This window comes from Ochotona princeps, chromosome X, assembly GCF_030435755.1.
Source record: "Ochotona princeps isolate mOchPri1 chromosome X, mOchPri1.hap1, whole genome shotgun sequence".
NCBI lineage: Eukaryota > Metazoa > Chordata > Mammalia > Lagomorpha > Ochotonidae > Ochotona > Ochotona princeps.
In genome coordinates, this window is record NC_080865.1 from 101,585,011 (window position 1) to 101,608,207 (window position 23,197).

Below are 23,197 nucleotides of genomic sequence, written 5' to 3' on the forward strand. Positions count from 1 at the left end.
GTACTACTCATTCATAAAAAGGAGTGAAAGACTGATGTGCTCTCTAGTGTGGGAACATCCCAAAGGCATTACACTAAGTAGCAGGACACATACAAAAACATTACATGACTCCCTTTATATGAAATATCAAGAATTAGTAAATCCATTGAATATGGAAGCTATTTAGTGACTTCGAGGACTAGGAAAGAAGAAATAGAATATTCGCTTAATTTATGTGATCTGGTTTGAGACTGACTAAAATATTTTGGAATAAGATGCAAGTGTTGCTTTCAAAACATTTAAATACACTGACAATAAGTTGTGTACCTTGAAATGGTTGTATGTCATTTTAGTTTAGGTTTCAAATAACAAAAAGGGTGGGTATTTGGTACACCAATTAAGGTGGTGCTTGGTAGGACAGCAACCCATATAGGAGTGCCTGAGATATGATACTGTCTCTTCTTCCCATTTAAGCATCCTGTTCCTGTGCACCCTGGGAAGCAGCAGGTATCAGCTCAACTGCTTGCATCATTGCTTGTCACTTTGAAGACCCAGATTGAGGTCCAGGTTACTAACTGTTGTAGCCAGCTTGGGGTTGAACCAAGTCTCTCTCATCTAATCTCTCATCTCTCTTACCTCTTTTCCTTTCCAATTAAGAAACAGTAAGTAGAGTTTAGAATAATTCAAAACACAGTACAGTAACCTTGAAGAATCAAACTGCTATGTGTGGAGAGCAGTGGGTGGGCTTCAGGGGCTGAGAATGCCCTTTAATTGAGAGCCAACAGGAAAGCAGCAAACTCAGTCTTACCATTGCAAGGAGTTGCATTTTGCCATCAACTTGAATGGATTTTTAACACCGTGAAATGCAGATGAAAAATGAGACATGCCCAACCACAAAATTCTAACCTTTTAAATGATACACTTAACTGTAAGTTACTACATTTGTGACAATTTTTAAATAACAGCAGAAAACTAGTGAGCTCAAGAGAGGTTAGAAGCATTGTTCCATATTTGCAGTTGTTTCTATTTCATTTGAGACTTCTAGATCCCAGTGCCTGAAAGACAAATTCAGTGTCAGCAGTGGGGGCTGAAATGTTATTCATCAACCAAGGTGCTATGGTTTCAATGTGTTCCTTCTAAAACTCATGTTGGAACTTAAATAATTATTTGACCAGTGTTATATATGTATTTGCACTTTAATACAAACTTAATCATTCTCAATTAGAAAGCTATGTCAATAAAAATGAATTCTCGTAGAACAAAAACTACACAGAATAACCATTATTCTAAGTGAGGGAACAGAAAACACACCTTCATTAATTAAATCTCAATTTTCATTTTGGTTCCTTTTTAAAGCATTAACATCACTAATGTGGCATACTGCATTTCCCTCAAATTGATACAACAATATCTCCCAAATCACATGCTCCTGCAAATGTGAGCTTGATGCTTAGCCCATCATGTAATGAACTCTACATTTCCTCATTTTGAAATTTGGTGGAAATTTGTGATTGCTTCAAATTTCACCATATGGCAAAAATGAGATTGTGTAGGTTATAAAACTATTCCCAGAAAATGCCACACATTTCAGCTATAATTTGTTAGAACTCATGCTGTTGGCATCCAGCCATCATGCTGCTTGGATGCTCCAAAACCCATAGAAAAACCCACATGAAGCAAATTGAGGATTCTAGCTCACAGCTTCAGCTGAACCCACAGTCTACAACAGCACCAACTTGCCCCGACATGAATGAGCCATGTTGGAACAGAGATGAGTCAACTCATTAAACCTTAATTCAAATTGCAGATTAGTTAGCAAAAATCAGTAATTGTTGATGTTTTATGCCATTTAGCCCCACATGGTTTGTTACACAGCAAGACTCATGAAACCCATTCATGGGCATCAAATATTGAATCTAACATCACTTGACATTTTTTATGTTAAGCATATCACTTGATACTAAACACAAGATAATAAGCTCTACATTATTTCTACGATATAGACATCCATTATTTCTGCAGGGCAGACAAGGAGAGATGAAGGTAAAACATTCCAACTGAATGAAATATTTGGGTTATCATTAAGTTTCCTAGTATTAAACTGACAAAGATACATACGATCATATAGAAAATCAAATATCACTGATAAATTATAATAAAAGTAGAATTCATTAACCAGAGCATGTTTCACTACAGATTCATGAATCAGTTTAGCATGATCCCTTTAATTAAATTGAAGTAGCTTTCAACATAAACCCCAAATACAATTTGTTTTCATAAGCATTGTATTTCACTCTTTTTGAACTCGTTAGGTTATTAATACAGAAAATATATTCCTTTAGCTGTCCACTGTGAGTTTCCTCTGTCTTAACATTTTATCCATGTTTCTTCAGAGTAAGAAGAAATCATTTGTGCAGTTATTTAGAGTCCTTGAAAATAATGAACTTTTCAAAGAAAAAGTACCTGCTTTGTTCTAAATCCCAGATCAGTGCCTTTTTCATGTAATTAAACTTAAGAGAACAGACTGTGAGTACACTTATAACTGTGGCAAAATTAGTGTGGCTGTTAAATCTATGAATGGAGCTCCAGTGGAAGATTTACTCTTTTTTATAGCATTGTTTATGCTTTAAATTTTTAGACAGTTATTTTTGTTTATTGAAATATAGAAAGTGGGGAGTAGTGGGAGTACACAGAAAAGAGAAAAGAGAGAGGGAGGGAGGTGGAGAGACAGAGAGAGACAAGGATGCAGAAATCCCCTACCCAATGGTTTGCTCCCCAGATGTCTAAAACTGGTGGGTTTGGGCAAGGTCAAAACCGGGAGCCTTGAACTCAATCCGGATCTCCAATGTAGATGACCAGAATCTAGCTTCCAGGTGTATCATCTGCTGCCTCTCTTATGTGCCTTGGCAGGAAGCTACAATTAGAAGCAGAACTAGTAGTCAAACCTAGACACTGTGATTCCGGTGCAGGTGTCACAAGCGGCTTCTTAAGTGCTATGACAAACACCTGTCCTCACAGCGTGAATAAAAATATATCTGCTGCTTCAAGGAAACATGAATAAAAGGATTAATGAAAAACACTGAGGATTACTCTGAAAAAGATCATGATTCCTATGAAAGAATTGAGCAATAACTTAGATTTGTTCTGAAAGATTATGCACATCTCATAATAAAAATATTTAGAAATGTGTAAAACCAAGTAAAGAAATGTCTTTGATTTCACAAGTTAATTTATAACGAAATAATGAAATTGGTTTTGGAAAAGCTGAAAAATATTTCCTTTATAATTTTCTTAATATTCTTTTATGTAAGAAGCTGTTCTTGTATGTAAATTTTGATTAATTTCTATCCATGTTTGAATATCATTTAAAATGATTTTGACTGTTTATTCCATCAGAATTATTTATGTAATTTCTTAAAATGTGACTGAAGATGAGCAGCTCCCGTTTTGAAGAGTGGTAATTCATAGCAAATTGGCCTTACCTTTTGTTTTGAGCCCCAATCTTCACAACATGTGAAAAATCCTAGCATCTTGCGTTGGAAACGATTCTAACACAGTAGCTGGAGAGAAAAATATTGAGGCACATTACCCAAAGTGTGCTGTATGTGATATGCAAATAAAATAAGGGATGGGTGGTTGGCTTAGAGGTTAACCATCAGTTAGGACACCTATGTCCTACGCAGAAGTTCTTGAGTTCAGTGCACAACTGTGGCTCCTGACTCCAGCTTCCCGCTAATATGGTCGCAGGTGATGGCTCAAGTAGCTGGGCTCCTGCTATCCACAGGCGAGAACTGGATTGAGTTCTGAGCTACGGAAGTTGATTGCAGCCCAATATTGGTTGTTGTAGGTAATTAGGGAGTGAAATAGAAGACTGGATTCAATCTGTTTTTCTCTTGCCCTCTGCAAAAGAAGACAATCAAAGAAAAAAATTTCATGTACAAGTTCGTATCAAAATATAACTCCTATATTCTCCTTTTCAGGTGTTTACTCTGCATGTTGGCATAACAAAATTTCTAATGAATAGTACATTAGAGATCAATCTAATTATATTCGTTTATTATCCCCTGAAAAGCAATCAAATAAAATTTCCTAAGCACATAAACTCTATTGGACCCATTACCAGACACTGAATATATAGTGATAAAAAAGGACACAGGTATACTGGACAGAGAATTAGATGTACATCAGAATATACATGAAGTCTCAGGCTACTTGTGAACTCCACCACTCAGAAACGGTGTTCTACATTACCCTTGATCCCTGAGGCCATCGGGAAAATCTTTGTATTAGAAGGCAACAACAGTGTTTCTTAAAATGGAATTGAGACCCTAACCACTATAATGGTACTGGCAATGAAAAAAGGAGGAAAACACAAGTGATATTACTGAAGTAAATTCTCTAGGAATACCACAGGCTCACATGGTCACACTGAAAAGAGACAGACTATTTTATTCAGTTTAGAATTTGCCAACTTCTGTTCCTGAATATATTAATAGTTCCCCAGAAAATGATATCCTGACCCAATAACTTTAGGAAGACTCAAATTCTCTCATTTCATATTAAGTTTACTGTATATTAGCACAAAATTGTTCCTTCCTTGCAATAATATGATTTTATTTTTTCTATAACATATAAATATACATATATAGAAATGCCTATACTTGTGTTGCTTGAGTAAGTTACAAAACTGAAAACATACATGCAACTAGCATGCAGATCAAGAAACAGAACATGGCAGGGGTTGAGATGGCATATTGTGTCCCAGTTGGTGAAACCTTTGATTCATGTCGCGTATGTTTCACTTCAATTCCACCTCCTTGTTACTGGCATTGCAAGAACAGTGGAAGACGGCTCAAGGGCTTGTGTGGGCCCCAAAAGTCCATGCTGGGGACTCAAATGAAGCTCTGGGCTCCTGGCTTTGGCCTGGCCCCACTCTGAAACTTTGGGGCCATTTGGAGAGCGAACCAACAGATGAAAATTCTCTCTATCCCCCTCTCCCTCTCTTTGTTTATTTGTGCATGTATATATATGTGTGTGTGTGTGTGTGTGTGTGTGTGTTTATGTAATTCTTTCAAATAAAACTAAATGATTCTACATGACTGTTTTGGGGACCATTTTTCACATATTTTACCACGATAATGCTCAGGCATTATTATTTATATATTCACAGATATTTTGACCAGTAACACAAACTGTTGCAATGAAAATCAATGTGTAGAATTGTGGAGGGGAGGAGGAAAACTGCAAATGATCAAAGTGCCAATTTTATTTAAATGTACATTTTTAAATGACAAAAAGTGTGCATATTTCCTGACTGCCTGAAAGCTTCAGTAGCACTGTATAATAACTTACTATGTGTACTACATTTGCAAATGGATGAATAGTGTATGCATATCTTTAATCACAACAAATTTATGTTCCTTTAAGAAAATGCTGATTTTCAAAATATTGTAGAAGGAATGAAAAAAAAACTATTTTCAACCCTCCTCCAGTCTTCATTTATACTTACAATTACCATTTAGAAAAAAAAAAAAGGTTATTTGTAAGTTGCCAAAATACCTAAATAGAGAAAAAGATGATTGTGACTGTGCAAGGCTGGCTTGTGAAAGAAAAGTAGATGAGGTGCATTCTTATGGCAGACTTTGAGAGAGGTCTGCAGTGGAAATTCTGCAGAACACAGTGAGGAAATATGGAGCAACATGGAAAATGCAATCACGAGACACTGAGCAGAAACACCACGCTCGGGACTAGGGAGATATGGAAACAGACCACAACATCAGGGTCCCTGGTGATAGTGCATGGTGTAGGGTCTTGCACATCACCCTGACTCCATTTGCACTGGGAGCAGAGTGATTGTGAAGGGTTCTGTTAGGTTGATGCGAAGAGGAGCACAGTTCTACCCCTTTTTGCCGCATGTGCCACCCAGAGCAGTGGGGCCCACGCTCACCACTGCTATCCAACAGAGTCGTGGAAGTGTTCAACTGAATCATTTAGCAAAAGAAAAAATTGAAAGGATATAAACTGGAAAGGAGAAAGTTTTATCTTTGTTTACAATGACATAATTCTACACAGAGGGGAGCCAGAATACTAAGAGAGTTTAATGAAACTGGATACAAAATCAATGTGCAAAATTAAAAATCTTTATATACGCTAATAATTCCATGGCTGAGAATAACTTGCTAGATCAATCCCATTCATAACAGCTGTGAAAATTTTTTAATTTATTTGCATAAATTTAACAAAGATGTGAAGGATCTCTATGATGAAAATCTTAAAATAATGACGGAAGGAACTGAAGAAGACAGTAAAAAAGAGAAAAACTGTCCATTTTCATGAATTGGTAGACTTAATATCGTCAAGATGCCCATACTAGTAGAAGCAATTTACAGATTCAGTATGATCTCAATCAAAATACATGCGACACTCTTCTCAGAGCTAAGAAAAATTATGATAAAATATATATGGAATTTATATGGTCCATTGATAGCCAAATCACTTTTTAAAATATTTATTTACTTATTTCTTGTTTATTGGAAAGTCATATTTTACAAAGTGAAGGAAAGACAGAAAAGAATCTTCTGTCTGCTGGTTTACTCCCCAAGTGGCTGCAGTGGCTGGAACAGAGCTGATCTGAAGCCAGGAGCCAGGAGCTTCTTCCACATCTCCCAGGAGGGTGAAGGGTCCCAAGGCTTTGAGCTGTCCTGGATTTCTTTCCCAGGACACCAGCAGGAAGCTGGTTGGGAAGTGGAGTAGCTGGGACACAAATCTACACCCATATGGGATTCTGGTACATGCAAAGCGAGGACTTTAGCCACTAGGCTACTGCATTGGGCCCTAGCCAAATCACTCTTATGCAAGACAAACAAAACTGGAGATATCACAATACCAGACATCAAGAAATACCACAGAAAAGTTGTTATCAAAACACACTGGTACTTGCACAAACATCTTACATATTTTCCCTGACAATTTTTCAAACTCCCTTCTGTGTGTATCAATCTTGCTGTCATTTCTGTGTTTGATGTCATCTTTTCTTATTGACTTTTTTATCTCCCTTTTACTGTAGGAAATGCACACAAGAGAATATGTATACTTATCACACTTACAGCAGTACAATTGATTAGCACTTTAGAGCACTCTGCAGGTAAAGATAGGATTTATTAGATAAGTAGCAGATGTGTAGGCAAATATACTTCTGATTCTCCTGGTGGTGCTGAGACCCTAAAAATGAAGTAGTGGTCACAAACGCACTTATGAGCACAGTCTGGATCATTGGAGAGCTCTATAAACTGGGAAGTTTGTCACAATCAGAATGGAGTTATTTATGTCAAACCCTAACAAATTGGAATTAAGAGGCTATGAAGTAAAAGTCTGTATGTAGATTTGCCTGATCACAAGTTACCACATACTCTGCCAAAACTAAACCTTGAGCAAAGATTGATGAAATATTGTACAAAAGCTATTTCTATAAGCACATCTAGCCAGCAATTATTGGTTCAGCCCTTGGACTGATGCCACTCTTGTTATCCATCTTAGCAAGAGTGAATAGCTATTTGAAATAACTTAAGAGTCCACCCCATTTTATCTTTAAAAACCTTTATCTGGTTCTGCATGTCTGGGTATGTTGCTGATTCACCATGACATATTTTGACTTGATGGAAATCCCCTGTCAATTTTTGAATAAAATCATTATACTGAAGAGTCAACCTCTGCTGTTCATATTAGTTTGACATAAGAAATCCAAAAAATAATAACAATAACCTTCCTTTTTCAGGGAAATATGAGTAAAATATAAAAAAGGTTCTCAGGGAAATTTGTGGATAACATTGACATGGTCCAATAGGAGACATATTAGTTAGAAATGTGGATACCACCTATTTCCATGAGCATTTCCTTGGCCATGATCCTTTGATCTACTTAGCATTCTGAGATTGCAGGTAATCAATAAAAATGGATGCAAACACCAGTTCACAGTAGTCGTGTTTCTGTTTGGTCGATAAACACTCTTTTCTTTCTCCATGCAGTTGGCATAACCACATTCGTAGCCACAGTGCTCCCTCAGATTCCTGTGGATTGGTTTTCAGGACACCAGTGGGTGCAAATAAGCGTGTATGCTGAAGTCTCTTACACAAGGCAGAGTATTTGCCAAAAACTTGTGCATATGCTTTTGTAAACTTAAATCATTTCTAGAATTATTCAGAATACCTAATGTAAAGTCAATACTGTTTAAATAATTATCATACTACATGGTTTAGTGGATAACAACAAGAAAAAAGTCCATACATAATTATATAATAATTTTCACAATCTGACTTTGTAACATAAAATGTCATAATTTTAAATTAGTCCCATTTCCGTAAGTCAGAAATTTACTAAATCTCCTTATTTTTCTTTGCAATTTGGCATTTGTATTGGTTTCATAAAAATCTGTTTTTTCATGGACATGTAGAAGAGGAATTAAATTTACTAACCACATATACAAACCAATTGTATAGAGCACCTTACCAGAAGTACTGCATTGTAGAATTGTGACTAGATAAGACAAAGAGCTTTTAATAAAAATAAGTCAGCTTCACTTTTGAAGACAATGTTCATAACATATTTCTAGAAACGCCACCTGGTTTTCAGAATGACAGACTTACAGGTAATGTAAGAATCTTTCTGTTAAGCCAGGAATATTGACATGTTGAGATTCTTGAGGAAAAATAATGCATCTAAATGTATGAAATATATAAGTTCAATTTAGTGAAGAGGATTTCTTAAGATTCATTCCCTGGACTTCCAATAGCCAATATATATTTGGAAATCTTAAATCCCTTTTTAAGTGCTACCTGAGGTTAATTATATAAATGTCTAAACACAAAAATTGACTTTGTGGTCTCAGTAATTTCTCAGTGTCATATAGCTTCACATCTGCAAAACAATCTTAAGGAAGCCTGTGTAGTAAACTAACACTAATTTTTATATTTATGTAAATATTCTGGACAAACCTATTGAAAACAACCTCTTTTTTGCCTAATAATAATCTTTTAGACAAAAGGATGGTGCTGCTATTAAAGATTGTAAAAAACATCTTTCAAATGGACCAAAAAGTTGCTGTCTACAGTAGAACATCAGATATTGTCTGAATCTGTTTTCCCTGACTTTGGAGCTTGGAGCTTGCATCTTGTATTGCTGTTAAGCAATTTTTTTTACAGTTCTGCAGCTTGTAGAAAATTGATAAACTTTCTAGTGATTCTTGATCATAGAATTGAAAATTAATGGAACAATTGGTGCTTTTTCTTTGTGGAAACAATGGTGAATTTCATTCTTTATGTAAGTTAATTTCAGGTTCCTAATTACATGATTTCGATTCTCTTTAGACTTGGTTATAACATTTTACTGGTTCTGTTTAATTAATGGCTTAAACAATATTGCAAAAATGGTACATGTTACTTTTACGTTTGTTTGACTTTTTTTTTTTTAAGAATAAACTCCATATGTTTTAACAATCTGACCCGGTTCTTTAGGTCTGCTTAGAATACATGATGTGAGCTCTCAATTCATTCATTAGTTAAACTTTCCAACATTGGAGGAATTTCCATTTTTAATTGCTACTTATCATCTTCGAACACATCAAGTACTCATTTTTTGGCAATGTGTGATTATAAGATATTTCACAAAATCATAAAATACTCAAAACTTTTAAAATGAATGCTTTCTGCCTTCTTACACAATAAATCAACTTGAAACTTCATAAATGTATAACTGCACCTCAGTTTTAATGATCCTATATGTATCTTTAGTACACTATTTCTGAAATACATTATTGCATTTGGGCTCAGACGAGTCCTTGGTTTTTCTTACTGCCTTGCATATTTGAGGTTTACAGCTTCTTTGTTTCCAGAAATAAATGCTGTTTAATATAACACACATTTTCAAATCCCCACCAACCTACCCAAAGAAAATCCATACTCTCTGAAAAGCCCGTGGAGAAGAAAAGCATAGTTCTCGACTTTGAGGCAACTCATTCTTGCTTGTTCCCACTTAAAAGGTAGACATTTCAGTATAATTGCTTGAGCTGTGATAATCTGCAATGATACCAATGAAGCGGATAATGTATCATACAGGTCATGAAGACCTAACACCGTTTATAAGTAAGCAAATCCTGTACCTTCAAAAATAGGTGTAGTTAGGAAAGCAAGTGATAATTTGTCCCTAAAGATCAGGTATTGAAGAAATGAGTGAATCATGCCAATAATTACATATTTAAATAGATTATAGGATGCCTGGATTTCTCTCTTAATTATCTTCCAATAATCCATGATGAACATGTAGGTAGAACTTCTGTTTGTTTCTTCAAATAAAAATTGAGGATGGACTTAGTAGCTTCCTCTGTATCCATCTCTTCAAGGAAGAAAATCAAGAAAATCTCTAATTTGTGTATAAAGTAATATTTTACTACCTTATTCAGAAAGAGTGTCAAGTAAATCAAGAAAGCCTCAGAAGTCATAACGGTACTGTGCTGCTGGATCCTAAGGGTGTTGTATGTTGCAACCTTGTTAGATTGTTTAGAATTAGGGAAGAGCACATTAACAAAGACAATTTTCACTTACATCACGGGTTTATTTTAGGACTATTTGGGGATGCTGCTAGAGATTGACTGAAGTGAAAACAAGCATTCTAGTTCAAGCCATTTCAGTCAGATCACTTACGGTCTTCTGTAAGTCTCTCTGAAGTAGAAAATCCACGTTCTTCCACGGATTATCATCAAGATTCGCTGAGATGATGACTGTAAGGAGTACCGTGCAAGTGAATGTGAGTTGTTACATGTGAAAGGTCAGATGCTTTTATCCTTAAAAACACTTTCAAAGACCTTTTGAATACTTGAATATGTGATTCTGCATGATAATGAATGCATTAATCCAATGTAGTACACAAAGAATACTTGTCCAATTAGATCTCAGTAGGATTTTGTGGGGGAAAATGATTCTGTGATCTTAAATAAGCAAATGGAGTGCTGTGTTAATGGTAATGGGTCTCTTTACTGAGGAAGTACTGACTCTTCACTGTTATGGAGACCCACCTTATGGAGGAAGAACAGCTGGGTTTACAAAGGCTCTTGGGTATTTAACTCTGTCCTTGTAGCTGACGGAATATATTTTGCAGGGGTTTGGCTTAGTCAAAAAAACATGAGCCTTTATCACAAACTCATTCCAACAGTCCTCGCAACGGACTGGATCTTCTTTCAAAGATAATCATTGGGTAAATAAAACAAGAAATCAAAATAACTGTCTGGTTTTAAATATAAGTTAACATCATTTATGATTTCTGATTAATTTAAGTCTTAGGGGAACCACGTATTTTCTTAATGTGTGCTCTTGCATGACCTATATGTGCACAATCAGGAGCTTGTTTACAAAAGATTTTGGGGGGGCAGCATTATGCTATAGCAGGACCCCATGCTGCCTATAATTCCAGTTTCCCATATGGGCTCCAGTTTGCATCCCAGTTACGCTGGTTCCTATTCAGCTCCTTACTAACTTACTTGGGAAAGCAGCTGAAGATGGGCCTCTGTGACCAGATGAGAGACCTAGATGGATTTCCTGGGTCCTAGTTTAAACTGGTTCAGACCTCATTGTTCTGCCATTTAGACAGTGAAACACTAGAGGGAAAATCTCTCTCCCTCTCGCTTTTTCTTTCCCTTTCTCCCTTCTATGTAACTTTTAAAATAAATAAATAAGTAAATAAATAATAACCATTTGGCCCAGTGCGGTAGCCTAGTGGCTAAAGTCCTTTCCTTGAAAGCCCCAGGATCCCATATGGGCGCCAGTTCTAACCCCGGCAGCTACGCTTCCCATCCAGCTCCCTGCTTGTGGCCTAGGAAAACAGTTGAGGCGGCCCAAAGCCTTGGGACCCTGCACCCGCGTGGGAGACCCAGAAAAAGATCCTGGTTCCTAGCTTTGGAATGGCTCAGCTCCGGCCATTGTGGTCACTTGGTGAGTGAATCATTGGATGGAAGATTGTCTTCTCTTTCCTCCTCTCTGTATATCTGACTTTGCAATGAAAATAAATAAATGTTAAAAATTTTAAAATAAATAAAAATAACCATTGGGTGTGACAAAAGAGCCAAGTGGCTAAATCCTTGTCTTGCAACAGTTGGGATCCCATTTGGATGCCAGTCCGTGCCCTGGTTGCCCCACTTCCCACCCAGCTCTCTGCTTGCGGCCTGGGAAAGCATCAGATGATGACCCAAAGCATCAGATGATGACCCTGCACCCACATGGGAGGCCCAGAAGAAGCTCCTGGTTCCTGACTTCTCATTGGTGCAACTCTGCCCATTGTGGTCACTTGGGGATGAACCAGGGGATGGAAGGATTTTCTTTCTCTTTTTCTCTCCGTAAATCTGCCTTTCCAAAAGTAAACAAATAAATAAACAACAAAATAAATGCATGAATCTCTTTAAAAATTTATCCTTATGTGCTATACAAGTATCTTAATTGATTATCTGATGTGGACAGTTATTTTGATATGCTGGAAAGGTCATATATTAACCAGTAGATTAGTTTCTAGGCCAAAGGTAGTGTTCAGTTTAGCTACTAATGTTCATTCATGTTTAGAATAATTATAAAAGGTGTTAAATTACCTCTTTTACACCAGAATCAATAAAGAGTTACCTATTCTTTGAGTCTCTGTTAAAGAATTTTCTCATTCTTTACCTCGGAGAGTAGTCTACATTTAGTTCTGCAAAACATGCTGGGCCTGGAACTAAAAATTCTGAATGCTAAAAAAGCTGATGCAAATTTCTCTTGAGAAAAAGCCTCTTACATTTTGCAGAAAACTACATTTAGAAAAGTAAGTACATGCTATATCTCACAATTACAAACACATTGGAATATGGTAATCTTTCTATTGCAAATTTCCACAGTGGGGAATAACTATGTTTTAGTGACACCTGGGTAAAGCTTCTTGTCTCCTATGATATAATTTTAAAGATCCACTAATTCTGCAATAAACTATGGATCCAACAGTTCCAATTGTCAATCTGCGAATTATTCCTTCCTGTTATGTATGGTGTGAAAAAGTTTTATAAAACCTAATGGGATGATAAACTTGATATATTCCTCAATTGCAGATGATAGACAACCTTATTTATGTTAGCTCAACTTCATTACAATGAAATATAATTGAAGCAGAGCAAATTCAATTATCTTGTTGCAGTCAACAAGTGAAACATTTTTCCTATATACAAGCTTGAACAGACAAGAAAGCCCAAAGAAGAGATAAGAAATGAGCTCCTAGTCCTGACTTTTTGATAGTATATACAAGCAATTCAGAAGTTTCGTGGAAAAAATTTAATTCCAAACTGGGTTTAAGACAGGTCAAAGATGGCTGAATGTGAAGTCCTCTACTTTCCTTCAGCATACAGAAGAGACAGAACAACAAAGAAAGTAGGGCATTTCCAAGAAATCGACCGAAGGAAAACTACATTAAAGAAATGGTGGCAATTCTAACAGCACAAAGATTCAAAACTCATCATAGAGAGAGAGGAACGAAGCACATTGCAGTATATATTGTAGCTAATTGGGGAGTGAACCAGGGTTCACTCACAACAGACAGGGTGAGTAGAAAGCACTACAATCCCCACCATTGTTGTAAACCAGCACGCTCAACTACAATAGAATCCCACTGTCCTCATTAGCCTTAAATTCAGACTAGAAAGCTTAGAGATGTCTGCAGAATTACTTTGACCCAAAAAGTAACTTGCATTCCCTCCATTTACCCTAACACCTCAGACATGAGCCATGAAAAGGATACGGCAAACCAAACAGGAACAGAGCTTTAGGATAGTGGAAGATATGTATAATTTATGCAATATATAAAAGTTTCAGTATTATTAATTCAAAATTATTGCTGTTCAATAAAATGATAAAATGTTATACAAAATGTGTAATTCATATGCAGACATAATTTATGAAGATAGAATATATGTGGGGAATTGAAGTCCTAGAACAATTTCCAACTCCTAATGTACATCTTAACGATTTGTTATTTTTTTTAAATTTTTATTGCAAAGTCAGATATACAGAGAGGAGAAGAGAGAGAGGAAGATCTTCCGTCCAATGATTCACTCCACAAGTGACTGCAACGGCCGGTGCTGTGCTGATCTGAAGCCAGGAGCCAGGAACTTCCTCCAGGTCTCCCACGCAGTTGCAGGGTCCCAAGGCTTTGGGCCGTCCTCCACTGCTTTCCCAGGCCACAAGCAGAGAGCTGGATAGGAAGTGGAGCTGCCGGGACTAGAACTGGCACCGATGTTGTATCTTGGCGTGTGCAAGGCAAGGACTTTAATCACTACACTATCACCTTGGACCCCTAGTGTACATCTTGATACATAGCGTTCTGACACAATTTCAATGAATAAATTAAAAAGAAGTGTATGCAACATTCCCACTTATCAGAAAGTAGAACCCAGCCATTCTCAGGCAGTTCCGTATTCATTGCAACTCTGAAAGAAACAAAGTTGCATGTACATGGTACTGTACTTGTATTTGCAAAAAAATAATAAGATGACAACAATTTCAGTCAGTTGATGGATAAATAGTAACTTATGTAAAATTGTCAATGCTGCAAACCACAATAAGCAAGTTGAATAGCAAATGATGTTACTTTCAATCAAGCTAGAATAGAGCCCTTCCTCTGCGCCATAGCAAACTGCGTCCAGGACTGAGTTTCACTGCAGCTTTACTTATTTTTCAGGAAAAGAGTGTGCCTTACTTAAATACATCTAACTTGACAAATTTCAAGAATAATGAGGGATAAATGCAAAGTTCTGAAGTGTCAATAACAGGACTCTTCTAATTGAGTCATTGCTGATTCTAACACATCTCAGCAATTAGTGGAAAAGAAAAACAAAAAGAGGATAAAATAATAGAGGATTTGAGTGCTACAACAACCTGCTGCAGGAGACATACACTAATTAGATAACCGTGAAAAATCCTCATAAACCAACATGCACACAAACGACACCCAGTAATTCACATGTGCAGATTTAAATGTACATATAGAAGATACATACATTCTATCTCTGAAACCTTATTCAGTATCATAGGCCGTAAAGCAGAACCTTATATCAAATGGCAATGAAATAAAAATAATTAACAGAAGATCATTTTGAATATCCCAGACACTTGAATATTGAGCCATAGGCTTCCATAAAACCAAAACTTAAAACTCTATCACAGGCCCAGTGTGGTAGCCTAGTGGCTAAAGTCCTCGCTTTGACTGTGCCTGGATCCAATATGGAAACTGGTTCTAATCCCAGTAGCCCCGCTTCCCATCCAGCTCCCTGCTTGTGGCCTGGGAAAGCAGTGGAGGACGGCCCAAAGCCTTGAGATCTTGCCAAAGCCGGTGGGAAACCCAGATGAAGCTCCGGGCTCCTGGCTTTGGATTGGCTCAACTCCAGCCATTGCGGTCAAATCAATTTTATTTTTATTAGAAAGGCAGATTTACAGAGAGAAGGAGAGACAGAGAGAAAGATTTTCCATCTGTTGAATCACTCCCCAAGTAGCTGCAGTGGCCAGAGCTGAGCCAATCTGAAGCCAGGAGCTAGGAAGTTCTTCTGAATTTTCCACGCAGGTGCAGGATCCCAAGGCTTTGGGCCATCCTCAAATGCTATCCCAGGCCACAAGCAGGGAGCAGGATGGGAAGAAGAGCTGCCAGGCCATGTACCTGCGTTCATATAGGGTCCTGACAGTTGCAAAGCAAACATTAACCATTGAGCTATTGTGCCAGGTCCAAATCATCACCTTTTTATGATAAAAAATGCCAGATATCTACAAAACAATTATAGTTGATGCTATACTCCTGGTAAAATAATGGAATTTCCCCCAATGTAAAATCAAAGATGTAAAGTGAAGATGTCCATTATTACAAATATTGCAAATATTACTGGCAGCCATAAGGCACGCAAAAGAAATAAGAACAAAGGTGTGAATAGAAAATGTAAATGTTATCTTTACAGACAGCATGCTTGTACACAAATAAATGTCTAAAATTTATTGAAGCAAATTTAATATAGAAAGTCTCTACTTTGTCTATAGTGTTAACGTAGAAAAAATTCATATAGTCTGAGTGATTGTCTTTTCGATGTGCACACACACACACCACACACACATACATGTACTACATATACAAAAATATATATGAGGAGAAATCAAATCCCCTGCCAATAACAATGTGGAACCTGTAAGTCATCGTTGAGAAGTCAGTGGGTCTTGGAAAGTATTTGGGTACACATCCAGCCTGATCCTTAAACCTTCCCTAAATTTCAGGCCTCTTTCTTGTATCAAGCAATGAGGTATTCCAAAAAAGAAGCAGAGAAAAGAAAGGGCAGAAGACACATCATTTCAAGTAATCATAGAACATTTAGTGATACGTATTATATTCTGAACAATAGAACGATACACAAGACATTTTAAATAATGTTATAAGAAATATTTTATTATATAATGAATTAAAGTAGAAATAAATAACAGATTTTTCCCAAAATACTCAAAGTGCTTGTATGTTAATGATCATACTTCTAAAGATTTTGTAGTGAGTGAAATGAACATACAATATCTTAAAATTCATGAGCCAGAATTAGAGCAGTACTTAAAGGGACAGTTATATAACCCAGTATTTCCTACAGTTTGATGTGTCTGTATACAAACACTTAGGATTAGGCTGTGCTGAAGACTGGACTCTTTATCACCATGATATGATAGCATACTTCCTCTGAAATCCTCTTGTCAGCATTATTTTGACTATTTCTAGATTAATACATTTTTTGATCTTTATTTTAGCTTGTTCTGTTTTCATATTTAAACATGGTTTATGATGCAGCATATAATTAGGAAAATCTGACAATCTCTGCTATTCATTTGAAATAATTCACATTTAATGTGATTGTTGACATGGCTATGTTTAAGATTCTCATCTTTTTATTTGCTTTCAATTGTATGAACAGTTATTTAGCATATTTCTTTTCTTTTTGATACGTTTGGAATTCGTTAAATAACTTTGATGTTTCTGTTTTGAATGTTTAGATTATTCTCCAACTATAAACCATCATTTTGTTATTTTTATTGAGCTTTGGCTTTGGCAGACCCAGTAGTTGCAGTGGATGGAAAAATCTCTCCCTCTCTATAAATCTGCAATTCACATAAATCATTTTTAAAAGTGCCTTGGGAGCATATTTGGTGACATAGCACATCGGCCATGCCTTTGGATGACTGCATCTCGTATTAGAGTGTTGGTTAGGGTCCAGATTACTCAGCTTCCAATCTAGTTCCCTGCTAAGAATTCTGCTTGAAAGGCAGTAGATGACAAACCAGGCACTTGAGTCCCTGGGATATCAGGATAGATGGCTGCTGGTTTCAGCCTGTTTCCAACCCAGGCTGTCGCAACCATTTGTGGTCTCTTTCTCTCTCTCTCTCTCTCTCTGTCTCTCTCTCTCTCTCTCTTTCTTTCTTCCTCTCTTCTTTGCAAATAAGCCTTTTTGTGAGATCCCCTGAACATTAAGGAAGGGGTGCGTGGCATCCAAACACCATCTCTGTGAATGCACTTCAACTTTCATTTCCAAGGCCCCCACATATGCAGTCCATGTTGTACATTACTCTTCTCAAAAAGGCGGCATTCATATTTTTGGCCCACATGAACGACACCTTCTTGTGAAAAGCACTGCACATAGAATAGATGAATGTGGCAGTCTCGCCCTCACATTTGCTATCCATGCAATTCTTATTCAAGTTTTCCCAGAGTTTTGCCTTTGTATAACTACCAAAATTTATAACAAGGGAATTATACAGTTTCTATCCCCACTGACTTGAGATTGAGCGAGAATTAGCTTTCCACTTTATCTGTTCTTCAAAGGAAACAGAATTATCGTACCAGTTTTCATATTATTTTGCCTATATGGAGGTACTGCAAAGAATTTATGGAAAAGGTAAGAATATTTTGCTGCGGATGATTTTGAAATAACATACACATTTGAAGGCAACTTGCATCATGAAAAACTAGTTTGCAATCCCTCAAAGCCCCGGGTTATGTATAAAAAGCCAGCCGCTATTTCAGATACGCATTGGTTATAAAGACACATATAAGGAAGGAGGAGTTGAGATTTGTTGTCTACATAATAAAAGCATAATGTTAATTTGAGATTTTCTGTAAATATTGTTATTTGAAAACACACGCTCTCACACAGAAATTAAACATCTGCTGCGTCATTCCCCCAAATTCCCACGGTTGCTGGAGATGGGCCACACTGAATTCAGCACCAAGGAATTCAACTCAAGTCTACTACTGAATGGCAAGAACTGAACTACTTGAACCATAACCTGCTGCCTTCCAGGATGCCCACCAGTGGCCTGTAACAGCAAAGACATGGAACGCCCATCAGTGGTATAATAGCAAAGATATGTAACCAACCAAGATACCCAATAAAAGAAGAATGGATAAAGAAATTGTGGTACAAGTATTCTATGGAATACTTCTCAGCTATTCAAAGGAATGAAATTGTATCATTTGCAAAAAAAAAAAAAATGGACCCAACCATAGACCATTATGCTCAGTTAAATAAGCCAACCCCAAAAGGACAAATAAAATATGTTCTCTCTGATATAAGGCAAACTTCATGCAAAATAAAAGCTCAATAAGTATGCATGTACATGTAGTCATCTAGTGGAACTGTGCAATAGAGACTATCCTATCCAGATGTAAAGATACAATGCAGTATATAGCTCTACTTCCAAATCAAAGATGGTCTCCCAAAGAAACTGTTCAACATATCTTCACAATAAGATGCCGGACTCTCTACCATTGTCCATGCCTATAATGTCAGGTTATAAAATGTCAGGATATAGCAGAATGATGTACTTAAGACTGCTATTGAAGGAATATATTTTTATAATAATATAGGGGAAATCAATGGGGGAATGGTATTTAGGGAGGGGAGAGGGAAAATCCCAGAGCCTGTCAAACTGGCGCCAGTTCTATTCCTGGTTGCTGTGCTTCTGATCCTGCTCACTGCTAATGGCCAAGGGAAAATGTATCTAGGCTCCTACCACCCACATGAGAGACTTGGATGAAGTTAGCCCCTGGATTTGGCCTGGCCCAGTTTGGTCATCTGTGAAGCAATGCATAAGATGAAAGATCTCTGTCTCTCCCTCGGTCTCTGTACTCTTTCAAACTAAATACCTTACAAAGTCTTCCTGCTAACTTGAAAATTGGGGAATTGTGCTTTGGGGATTAAAGAGCTCTGCTCTTCTCCCAATAAGTTGGTCTCTTGAACAAACCTGATGTTTGCATCAACTCTCATTCATGCTGTCTTTGATGTCCAGTGTCTGAAAAGTGTGGGCCTAATTGTAACAGGTAAACTTTCACATCCTTCTGTGTCCTATATCATGTTATGCCACTCTGTCTTTCATCTTTAATGTGATACTCAAACTGACAAATATATTCTATAAATCAGAATAAATCTCTATAATTCTCAAAAACAAACAAAAATGTCAGGAATTCACTCCGGATCTTTTACCTGGGTAATAGGGACCAAGCACTTGAGCCATTACCTCTGCCCTTGACCTCAAAGTCCACATAAATAGTAAGCTGGAATCAGGAGCTTAAATTAAAGTCAGAGACTCAAATTCAAGTACTTCAATGTGGAATTCTGTATGCTTAACCACTAGACCAAATGCAGGCTTCTGTATTCTTGAATAATGAAGATTTGAGCCTATGTGTTCTCAGAATGAAAATGAGACTTATGTAAGGCAATATATTTTAAGTATATTTGGCCATTCTTCAATGTATAATACTTCAAAACAATATGTACATATATAAAACTAAAATGGCATCATTTTCTAAGAAACTAAAAAAAGTCAAAGGAAAAACAAAGATTAAAACTCCTGATAGATAAAGGAAATTACAAATCTCTTAAAATAGTATTCACTTCATTGATATAAATACATAATTTACATTATTATACCTAATTGACCAATAATACCTGATATTTCACATTCTTGTGTCATCATGTCCTTTAACTCCCACACCTCAATCTCCTTTACTAAAGAGTAGATTAATTCATGGTAAATTTGGTTTCAAAATAACTCATGTCTATAATTGTAGATAATGTATCCAGGGATTTCTTTCCAATTTGAAATAAAAAGAAAATTTGTCAGCACTCTCTGATTCAGTATGAAGGAAATCAAGAAAAAGTGCATAGATGTGGGTGGGTCAATTATGCTGCTTTAACTAAAAAGCACCAAGAGTTCTCAACATTGAAATGCAAAGGAACTCCAGACTTGTAACTGGATATATTTCAAGTTAGTCAACATTCTCATGGAAACAATCAAAAATATAGTTTAAATTTCAAGTCACTGGGAAATTTTGAACATAACATGACAAGGAAATAAAATTAAAATTTAACCAAAATCCAGTTATAGGATGATCACTGTTTTACTTTGGAAACATTTGTCAGTATGGCCACTAGACTGAGAATTTGTCATGACCTAAGTAAAGTTAGACAAATCCAAAAGGCAACCAGCTTTTTATGTTTTATCGTAGAGACCACTCGCTAAATGTGTAGCTTGATTGAGACTGATACCAAAAACAACTGTAAGGAAGAGTATGATCTATTGCAGCTTTGCTCAACAAGAAAAGGTCATACTGTGGGTGGGGGTGGCCACAAAGTCATGCAGAATGACACAAGCCATGGCATTTATCAGCTTCTGAAGCTGTCTATAACAGATGCCAAAAGTACTAAAATCAAAATCTTTGAAAGGCAGAATTGAGTCTTTGGAAGTCTTTCAGACTCCTGAGACTGAAATCTGCCAGTCTCTCAATCAAAAGCCCAATTGAGACCAAGCCAAGGCCAAAGCATGAAGAGAAGCTGGATTGATTGTTAGTCAAACTGGCATTCATCACAGTTGCAGCTCAATCTGTGATTGAATCGTGATGATTTGTACCTCACAGTGTCTTGCTAACTGTGAAAAGGGAGAACGGTGTAGGGCGGAATAAATCATCTGTATCCTCCATGATTATGTTATGACAAAGTATCTGGCATACATAACGAATGAGCAGACATAAAAGAGAACAGGACAATTTGATCAAACAATCAAGCATATCCCAACACCAGGCTCTCAAAGTTTTAGTTTGGAAAGACATAGTATATCCTAAAATTGTGTCTGTGAACTCGTCACTTTAGTCTTCTTCAAATTAAGTAAATAATTAAATTGGAAAAATAGATTTATCAGTTGGTTTGCACACTGTCATGTACTGATTTCAATGCTATACAGGCAAAACTGTGTAATTGAACTACAGATGATATATGGTGGTGAAATGCAAAAATATTTACTATCTTTCACAGAAAAAAATTATATAATTTTGTCATAGATGGTCCCAACAAAAGAAGAAAGAAAAATGTAGAATTATCCAAAAATAAAGGATTCAAAGGAACAAACCAAAAGAGGAAACAAGCCAAAACAAAAATGTTCATAACATTTATTTTCAGAAAAAGATGGACGCCATTAGACAACCACTCACTCCATGAAAATACTACAAACCTGACTGATCTCTCAGGGCCATATCTTGACAATTTCTTACTCCAAACACTTGAACATGTCTTTTGTGATTGTTCTTACAAGTTTAATCTAAGAGTACTTCAGCAGTAACAGTAACAGGAGCAATGACAATTACTAGTGTCCACATAGGTAAGGGGAGGACTCAGCTTTACCTTAGAAAGTTTTCTTGAATTCAGTATCCATCTTTTGACCAGAGTGCCACACCTAGATAAATTTGGGGACTACATGACTCCACATTAGGGATGACTTACAGCAAAGTATAACAATCTAAAGAAATAAAATTGTGTATATGTCTTAAAAACCTAGACTTAGTATGCATATGATGGCTGTAGTTAATGGATATCTGCTTTTCATATCATATTCTGTTAAACCTCAGGGATCATCACCGTGTGGAGAGGAAAACAAACAAAAACCAGCCTAGTAATATTCAAATTGTATGTAGTTTATGGTGGAGGGTCAGGCAAGTTATATATATCTCAAAAATCTAGAACAAGTGGATATTGTTAATAATGCCTTGATGTAGTCCGAAATGGTAGCCTGACCTAAGCCTGAAAGTGTAGCCTGATATAAGAAACATAGGCAGAGGTGTGTATGGGCTCTGAGGAAGCATCCTTCCATTGGCAATAAACCCCCACCAGCTCAGGAGAACATTGAGCAGAATGGTTAAGACTGTTCCAGACACACACTTGCTGAGGTGGGGGGTTACTACATTGGTAAGGATTCCATGTGGAATGTACACAGAAAAGTGGATTCAGGTCCTGGCTCTGCTTCCAGTTCCAAGCTTCCTGCTAACGTACACACTAGGAAATGGCTGGTGACAGCTCAAATACTTTGGTCCCTGCCTACCGTGGGGGAGAAGCAGAGTGAGTTTTGTAGTCCTGTTTTAGGCTAGAATCAAGCCTGGATATTGCAGACATTTACGAAGTGAACCACTGCACATATCTCATTCTACATAACTGTGTCTTGTTTCTTAATAAACAAAATTTTAAACCTTGTAGTACCTGGGCTAAATCCTAAAAGTGGGCTTCTGAATCCAGTTTCATGCTAATGCATACTTTTGAAAGCAGCAACCAAGTGATTAGGCCCTGCAACCTGCATGAGAGTCCTTGACTGAGTTCCTAGCTTCTAGCTTCCTCCAGCCTTTCTCTATGAATTTTTCTTTCTGATGTTCAAATAAATAAATTTGAAAAACTTACCAGTGTGCACAGAGCGCATCACTTACATGGCACATGTCATGCTTTACTCCACTCATAGAAGTGTCAATCATATTTATTTATACATGATTGCCACGTTCTTGAGTTGAGTATAGCACACAGCACATCCAGGGATGCAGCCTTGCTTAACCACTCACTTGCCTTTAAAACATCTGTCTTATGAGCTGAATTACGGACCTCCCCCCTCAAATATTCTGAAGTCCTAATCCCTAGTAGTTGCAAATGTGACTTTATTGGAACTAGGATCATTACAGATGTAATTAAGACAAAATCAAATTGGAGTAGGGGTGCCCTACTTCAGTTTAAGGAACACCAAACATTGCCTGCAGACAACCAAACAGCTGGAAACAGGAAAATGACAGCATCCTCCAACTTTCAGTGGGAGCATAGCTCTGCTGACACCTTTATTTT

The 23,197-nt window shown here is 36.9% G+C and overlaps 1 long non-coding RNA gene across 1 annotated transcript; it reads right to left on the bottom strand.

The window, feature by feature from the left end:
• Positions 1–3,551: 3,551 nt before the first annotated feature.
• LOC131478550 (uncharacterized) lies at positions 3,552–22,801 on the bottom strand. The gene is made up of 4 exons (XR_009244545.1): positions 22,765–22,801; positions 19,997–20,137; positions 18,199–18,365; positions 3,552–3,879 (listed from the first exon to the last, which is right to left on the bottom strand). It is a non-coding gene; the product is annotated as an uncharacterized LOC131478550 (long non-coding RNA).
• Positions 22,802–23,197: the final 396 nt, after the last annotated feature.